Here is an 8,596-nt window from a genome sequence, read left to right as displayed (position 1 = left end):
ATCAATTAATCATACATTCAAAAAATTACATAAAATAAAATATTTTAACTATTATAGTTAGCTTAGCTAGACATGAACAGACTATATAAAGTCTTGTGGTCTAGTTGTACAATAGTACAACATTGTACGGAGGGGGAGTGCCCGTAGGTGAGTAAAGTTTTTAATTTAAAAAAAGTATTTTATACCCAGTTCAACTGATACTAATGGTTGTCTTTCCCTTTTTCCATGTTTTCACACCTGAATGTTCCACCATGCCAAACCTATGGAAATGACTGAAACTACACACGAATCTAACCCCGAAAACGACCGTCAATATGTGCTTCATAATGGATGCATTTGCCCTATCAATTGTTTGCTGGGATTAGTGGCAATGAGCCAGTGTTATGATTTTCTTTACAAATTTGTTGAATCCGTCTATATTTGTTTCCTTCATTTCTTCGTGCAACTAACTCGGTGTATGGCAAATCTCTTCATCTATGTGAGTCTATACATAGTGTGTAAAACATAAGAAAGCAATATTTTCATAATTCTGAAAAGTTACTGAAATCTCGAATTTCGACGCAACATAAATAAAATAAACGGATACTAACAACGAGTGGCGATTTTACAATTTTGGATTTATGGATTTACAATTTTGCTTATCGATGTAATTAAAACATGTAAAAACTTATCGGTCCAAATATGTTACTGAAAAAAACTGATATTGAAATTATTTAATTCCACGGTTTTTGGAAATACTTGCTTAGTTAATAAACAAATAGAGGAGGGTAGATGGAGAAATACCTATGTTCACTTACAGCAGCTTTTGTATTAAAACTCTCCCATACGTGCAAATTTTGGATGTGTTCTGTTTTTGAAACCCACATAAATTCCATTTTCTGACTTAGATCTTATGGTGTATGTTACATTTAATTTCTTGTAAACTGTAAGTATGATTATAACGGCTTGTTATTCTTATTCGTAGGGAGAAAGACCTTTTTGTGTATTTGATAAAATTATCTAATGATTGAAACTTTTTTGAATTTAATTGTAAGCCATTTTTACAGTGCACAGTAGTCATGACCTCATTTTCTCTAAATTCAATTTACCACAAATATCCGTTATCCGATTTAATTTGAAACATATGAAATGAAAATTATTTATTACCGATAAGAACTCAACAATACATTTGCTACAAAAAATAGTAACCCCATAATTTAGTTTAAGAATATTGACCTTTTTTAGTATAATATTATCCACAAATATAATTCATATGATTTTTCCTCAAATTTAATGATCTTTTTTATTTATTCAGTATAATTAAAAATATTTTTTGTAGCTTAGTTGCAAAATCAATGTTGTATCGTTATTTCTATTGAGTAAAAATTCATTTTATGTATATATTCTTCCTATTTTTTCGTTTTGTTTTAATCATTTTGGTAAAGTTTTTTGATCAGCAAAATATGTTTAGTTTAAGTATATGTTATCAGTTCATATATTTATAAGTTCATTCTCTCTATTTCTGTTTTCCCCAACGTCAAATATGAAATGGCATCTTTGATTTATGCACCATATATATTTAGTCATACATTCGTTTATAGTATATATTGCAAATCAGTTTGTATGATTGATTGAATAACCTTTTATTGTTTTTCTCATTTCATTAGGCGAAAAAAAAACAATTGTTTTCAGCAGCATTTGTTTTTCGTTGATCATGTTAAACTTGTATAAATTTGCGTAACAATTTATGAAAATAAAAAAACGCAAGAGAAAACATACAGATTCACATTTACATTCGCATATGAACACAAATACATACGTACATTTTGCGACGGTTGCATGTGTTGTTTGTCGGCTTCTCGATATTCAACAACATAATGGACAACACGCTAAATAAACAGCACCAAAAATGTATGTGTGTAATTTGGCTTGCTTTTTTTGATTCTTCTTCTTTTTTCTCTGGTTCTCCAATATATTTTTACTAAATTCTATTCATCATGTGTGTAATTTTCTTCGTCTTCACTGTTTGTACTTTGTGTCTTTTTCTTTCCGCCTCCGCGTATACTGAGGAACTCGTAACTTTTCGATTAGATCTTTTTGATGTGTGTGCTTTGTCAGTTGCGGATGGCTTGTTTTTTTGCGTTACATATATTTCACAACTTTTATTTTTTTTTTCTCTTTTTCGCTCAATAAATTCCCTTGTGTCCAAGTCTGCAAAAACAAACCCAGATATGAACAAAGGTCCATATACTTAATTCATACGAAATCACAGCAAGAACAACAACAAAATTTCTCTTATTTTGTTCCATCTAAATTGCACTTTCACCTTCTGGTTTCTTTACTTTTACTATGAGAAACTAAGCGTGTTGTATGCTATTCCATTTGGGCTATATTTCATAATCCGATTTTTGGTTTTCGTATGATCGTTTTCGCTTTCACGTTAAATTTTCAAGTCGTTGTCGTATATTTCCGATGATGTTTTTTTTCTCTTCATGTGCAAATTATATATTTATTTTGATGACATTCACACCGTTATATTCTTTCACTCACGAAAATTTCTGTTTTAATTGATTATTATTATTATTATTATTGTTTTTGAACAATAGTGATATTGACATTTCGCTACCATTGCTCTATTTCCATCGTTCTGTTTTTCATTTATGTATGTATATTTGGTATTTATATATAGTATATGTATATACTTCTGGTCTTTTGATTTCGTGTCTCACTTAGATGTAATCACAAATTTACATGTTTTTTTCGACTTTTTGCACATTTTAAAACGTTTTTAAACATCATTTACATCAACCACATATACATATGTACTAACTAAAAAAATCATATGGTAATATAGATATTTTTTGGTCAAATGGAAAGCACTATCTATTTTGTTATAGTAATTTTGTGTTAGTAATTTATTTCATAATTTTTTACATACTGGCTCGAATGTTGATTAAAAGTTATTAATTAATTAAAAAAGTATTAAATTGATGAAAAAAAGATGAATGTATACATATATAACAAGCACCGATTCCGAGCATCAAATCTCTTTACTTTGCTCGTTTCCAACAATATTTTTCTCTTGGTCATTTTTAACACACAGTATATAGAGAGAGAGACAGCGCCACCATATAAATGTCAATGAAAACAAAAAATCGCTTACGTCACTCAAGAAACAACTTCATTCGCATCAGGGCATTTCAAACGCTATACTTATACAGCGCCAAAATTCAAATAAATGAGTCTGAAGAAAAATCATTGAAATATTTTTTTTTGAAAAATGAAATATTGAATCTCATGCGTAGTAATGTGGCTCGTTATACGCAAATTACTCATAATATAAAACAAAAACGTTATTCTTTCAGTCGAAAATTTAACATTCTCTCTTTGTTATTGATAAAATGGTATAATTTATTCAAAAACTAGAACTTTAAAATAGTAGTTTTATTCTCTAAATACATTAGTTTTGTTGATTTTATGTTCTTTACTTGTTAAATGAAGACGTTTCCAAGTTTTTTTTTTGTTCAATATTTCGTCGCTTTGTTTTTTGTTAATTTAAACGATTTTTGTTCGGTTATTTTGACTTTTATTGGTTTACTTAATTCCTCAAAATGTGCATAAATTGAAAAGAGTCATTTACTACATAATGCTAAAAATAAAATCATCTCCCTCAATTTTATTGTGAAAACACTTAAAATTAACTCCAACAAATATTTTTGAAAAGAAGATTATATTTTGATTTGAAGAAAACTTCTCATCACTCGTTTTCATATTATGGAGGTGTTAGTAAATACTTGATATATTGAATTCCCAAACAAAAATTTGTTGATTGTCTCACCAAGCATCAAAATAAATTAATTTTTTTTTTTCATTCAGTGTATGACTCGAATATTTAAAAACACTCTATTTATTTTTTATTTTTAAACTATACACATGGATAAATATTTAAAATTCAAAAATGAACTTTAATTTTAGTTATGTTTCATCATAAGTGCTGAAGCAGCATGATCTTTATCAACAAAAAAACTATTGAAACATGTGGTTTTAAATTGAATGAAATATAGCCAACAAATTACACTAAGTATTAGGAATCTTGTAATTTAAAAATATCTTAGTATGGAGTGTAGTGTTGAATTGAATTTTAGTCTTAAGCGGTCAGATAAATCTTATTGCTATAATTTACTTGAATTGTTCAGTTATTTTTCCATTTTGACATGACCTTTCTAGTTACTACAGATAGAAGTATTAAATGATTAAACCGAATTCAGTGCCATCATCCATTTAAAAACCGCTCAGGAATTCGGCATTCAACTTAATTATGATTTGCAAAAAGATTTGACATCACGTTGAGTATTTTGTTTGATATACATCAACACCCACCGTATTTTTTCTGATGATTCTCAACTTTTCGACACTTTTAGCTAGTCGAGAAACAGCCAGTGGTATTGTCACTTCAGCCTTTGTATGTTTTGTGTATGTATGGAAAAATCCAATCGAAAAAAGCACTTGACATGACATGGGAATAACAGTCTCATTAGATTTATAGATGAGTTTTTCTCTCTCACTCATCAACAGATCCGAATAAGAAATATTTACAGGATACATCGGTGTTAAATTTAATTTTAGAACTATCAGAATCATTCATTTGGGTACACACAATGTTGATTACATTCTTTTTGTTTATAGTTTTTTTGTTTGTGGTATCTCACCTCCTTTCATCGACCTTCTGCTACGTTTTATTTCATTTCTAGGCTGAAGTTAAGGATGTTTTTTCTATGCGATCTAACCTAATAAACAACTGTTCTATCTATAAATTTCTGAATTATATTTTCTAACCCCAAACTCTGAGGGGATTATGATACTTTGAAAAATATAAAAAGCAAAAATTTAAAAAAAGACGAATTTATTGTAATTGTGATTTTCCTCTCAAAAATGATACATCTCGCTATACACAGAAACAAATATTCGAGTACGGTTACTTGCACTTGCGGTGTAAGCAGAGAGTCTACCCTTCCAAATGAGTTACGCACTCCATTTTACTCTATTTTTGGTGTTAATTTCATTCAAGTGAACACATCATAGTGAAAGAACAAATACACGTGTAGTCATAGCCGCATGCGTTCAACGTATATACATATGACTACACATGTATCTCTTCTTTCACTACGATGCGTTCACTTGGATGAAATTAACACAAAAAATTGAGCAAAATAGAGTGCGTAACTCATTTTGAGGGGTAGACTCTCTGATAACACCGCAAGTGCGAGTAAGCGTACTCAAATATTTGTTTCTGTGTATGAGCAAAAAAATGTAACTATTAAAGCATGCATTAATACATGCCAACGCTTGCCAATAAAATGCACATGAATACAAAAAAAATGATTAATAAACTAAATTGAGCCTTTATCTACGATTACTATACGCTAATGACAGTATTTATACTTCATGCTTCAATTCTTGTGCTCTTTTATGATTGGATAATTAATTGCTTGGGCGAAATATCTAAATTTGCTGCTCGTACTTTCGATTTTATTACCATAACGTTTAAGCAAAATTAACGATATCAATGTTTTTTCTCTTTGAATTTTTTCCTCTGTCATTATTTAATTACAATTTTTCGTTTGGCAACATATTTTGAAACAGTTAATGAACGATAAATTTTCAAATGTTTTTAAAACTCGTGCATTGCATGATGCATACAACTGAGAGTGGCAAGTATTGTGTCGTCAACTGGACCATGTGAATAATAACTCTATTTTCAAAATAATCATTGTACCGAGCTTTCAATTTTTATTTCGCAAAATTAAATGTTGAGCTAATTGATTACAGATAGTATCCAAAGTCGCATAGTAATTGGTTGTTCCATTTGTTTATGTCATACATTTTTGCGGTTGAAGCAGAACAGCTTCTCACAACATGGCGTATTTCAGCAGAGTATCATTCATTTTCGATTGAATTGTGATGAAAGCTTAAATACGCTGAATGTGCCAAAATCTAAATATAGGTGCATCTCACATATTTATTATAAAAAAGTCTGTGTCTGTTTCATGTTTCTGTACTTGTCGAATAGCTATGACTAAATGGTATACGTGCATATATGAGAAGGTTGTTTCCTTTTCAATGTTCAAAAATGCAATTGATTTGAACTTTACTTTTCCTAAATCAAAATAATTTCATCGAGAAAAAAACAATCAATCAATCTTTATTCAATAGCATGATATTTGAACGTACATTTCAATAAAATAATGTTGAAACACACAATAAACAAACCTGACAAATTACATTCAAATTCGTATCAAAATATGAAATTGAAAGGTTTTGTTGACAGTAAAACTTACGAAAACAAGTAATAAAATATGTTTCAACAAAATCAATTGCCATATTAGAGGGAAAACAACTAATACAATCTAATTATTAGATATTTTTATCTTTTTACAACGTATTTATGTAGTAATTTTGACTTTTTGTTTTTTTGTGTGTGTCATTGTGTAGTGTTAGTATGCAGCGCCTACTGCAGAGGAGATTGGCATTAAACAGTATATCGTGTGTTTTCGCGTATTACCGAAATATTTATGATATTCGTTTGTGACCTCGCTGAAAGAAAATTACATTGAAATTGGACAATATTTCAAGCCGATCCATATATGACGCAAAATAGGCTCTATTAAGTTCTCTCAATGTGAAAATAATAGCCTATTTTAAAAATTGTAAACAAATCTTTGTATTATTTAACATTAGTAGATTGTATGACTGGGTACACAGAAACAAGTATTCGAGTACGCTTACTCGCACTTGAGTTGTTAGTAGAGGCTTTACCCCTCAAAATGAGTTGCGCACTCTATTTAACTCTATTTTTGGTGTTAGTTTCATCGAAGTAAACGCATCACAATGAAAAAAGGGACACATGTGTAGTACATATGTACGTTGCCGCATGCGTTCAACGATTTATGTTTCGTTGCCTGCATATGAGTCTGTGTATACGCTAACGAATATGATTGCTAAGTGTATCGTCACATACGTTCGATGAAACTAACACCAAAAATAGAGTAAAATAGAGTGCGTAACTCATTTTGAGGGGTAAAGTCTCTACTAACACCGCAAGTGCGAGTAAGCGTACTCGAATACTTGTTTCTGTGTAACCTTATAATGGTAGACTTTAGTGAGAATTATTAGGTATATTGATATCGCAGTATGAAAATCTGGATATAACTGATACGCACGCGCCTCACTTTTTCAAGGTAAACATATTTCAAAATAATTTTAATAATAGTTTTTATAAAAACTTTGCGCATTGAAATGTGAGCGTAGATAAAATGAAATAAAGAGATTTACCAATACGGCTATATGTAGTCGAAATTCCGACATTAAGGTGTATATAGCCGATACGGTTGAAAGTAGTAAAAGAGTTCTATTATTACCTTGATTATTACTTTCGACTGCTTATAACCGAAATAGATACAGCTTTTTGACAGTAAAATTGTTCCAACTTTTATAAATTGTTGGATCGTTTGTTTGTTCGAAAGTAATAGTGGAACTTCGACTGCATATATTGCCTATTATATTGCTTCGCCCAAAAAACTTACATCTATATGCGATTTCCGTACTGTATAGCGGTGGTTGAATTATTATTTTTCAGCTATGTTACTTTTGTAAATTACAATAAAATATACTAAAATTCGTGACAACGTCAGTCGAAAACTATAGATTTTAAAGATGTATTTGAATTAATTGATATAATAATATTGGAAAAAAAGAAAGATTGTCTAATTGACATTGTTATACATTTTTGGTGTTTTCACGCCAATCTTTTTATTTTTGAAACGACAATATTTGTTGTTCTCGTGAGTTTCTGAATATTCAGTTATACGTCTTATTATTTGAAATCTTCGTCTGTAATCATCGATATATGAATATATTGACTGCAGGCCTATCAATATTATGCGACTTGAATGAAACAATGACATGAAGAATAAACAAAAGAAATCTATCCAATACTTTCGGTGGAATTCAAATCATTGAACATTATCATACAAAATGAAAATTGGGTGTGGTTAAGTGAATTTCACCTTCTATCTCTTTTTGTATCTGGCAATGCAAAAATAGCTTGGAATGCTTGTGGTTCAGACAGCGGTAGACAGAAAAAAGGAGTCGAATTTTAATACTTTTGATTAGAATTTAGATATGATATATATTATCACTACGTTGAATCGTAGTTGATCATTTCGATCATATGTCACATGTGTCTGATATATTTCCGTATATATTATTATTTTTGAACATGTTAACCTATTTTCATTGTTTACGTCACCATTTTCTCGACAAATACAAGCGCAGCGTGAAAAGATTAATACAGATTTCCCACACTGTCGACAGGAAAATGCTCTTGCGCCGAATTATAAATTGTGTTTGTTTTGGTGTGCGCATGAATGTATTCAGCTTCAGCTGAACCGAATATTGTTCCATCTTGGTATGTTGGATGTGTTGTCTCTGTATATTGGAAGGATAAAAACTCACTCGACTCATTGCTGTTGTGTGAGTGTGAGATTCAGTAGAAAATACATGCAAATGGGTAGTCCTTACCTTTTGCCATATACAAGCTAAAGATCAGTTTTAGTTC

The 8,596-nt window shown here is 30.1% G+C and overlaps 1 protein-coding gene across 4 annotated transcripts in view; it reads right to left on the bottom strand.

The window, feature by feature from the left end:
* LOC116348580 overlaps positions 1 to 2,851 on the bottom strand; it is a 15,948-nt gene extending 13,097 nt beyond the window's left edge. For 2 of the 4 annotated variants that reach the window (XM_031779616.1, XM_031779617.1), the window contains exon 1: positions 1,803 to 2,849. The gene's annotated coding sequence lies outside the window, so the exon portion shown is untranslated. Of the gene's footprint in view, positions 1 to 1,802 lie in introns of all 4 variants that reach the window. The other 2 variants (XM_031779620.1, XM_031779618.1) reach the window with 2 other exon arrangements.
* Positions 2,852 to 8,596: the final 5,745 nt, after the last annotated feature.

This window comes from Contarinia nasturtii, unplaced genomic scaffold (genome assembly GCF_009176525.2).
Source record: "Contarinia nasturtii isolate CC-2019 unplaced genomic scaffold, AAFC_CNas_1.1 Cnas_scaffold_2546, whole genome shotgun sequence".
NCBI lineage: Eukaryota > Metazoa > Arthropoda > Insecta > Diptera > Cecidomyiidae > Contarinia > Contarinia nasturtii.
Note: the sequence above shows the minus strand (reverse complement) of the source record. Positions and strands in the feature narration are given on the sequence as shown.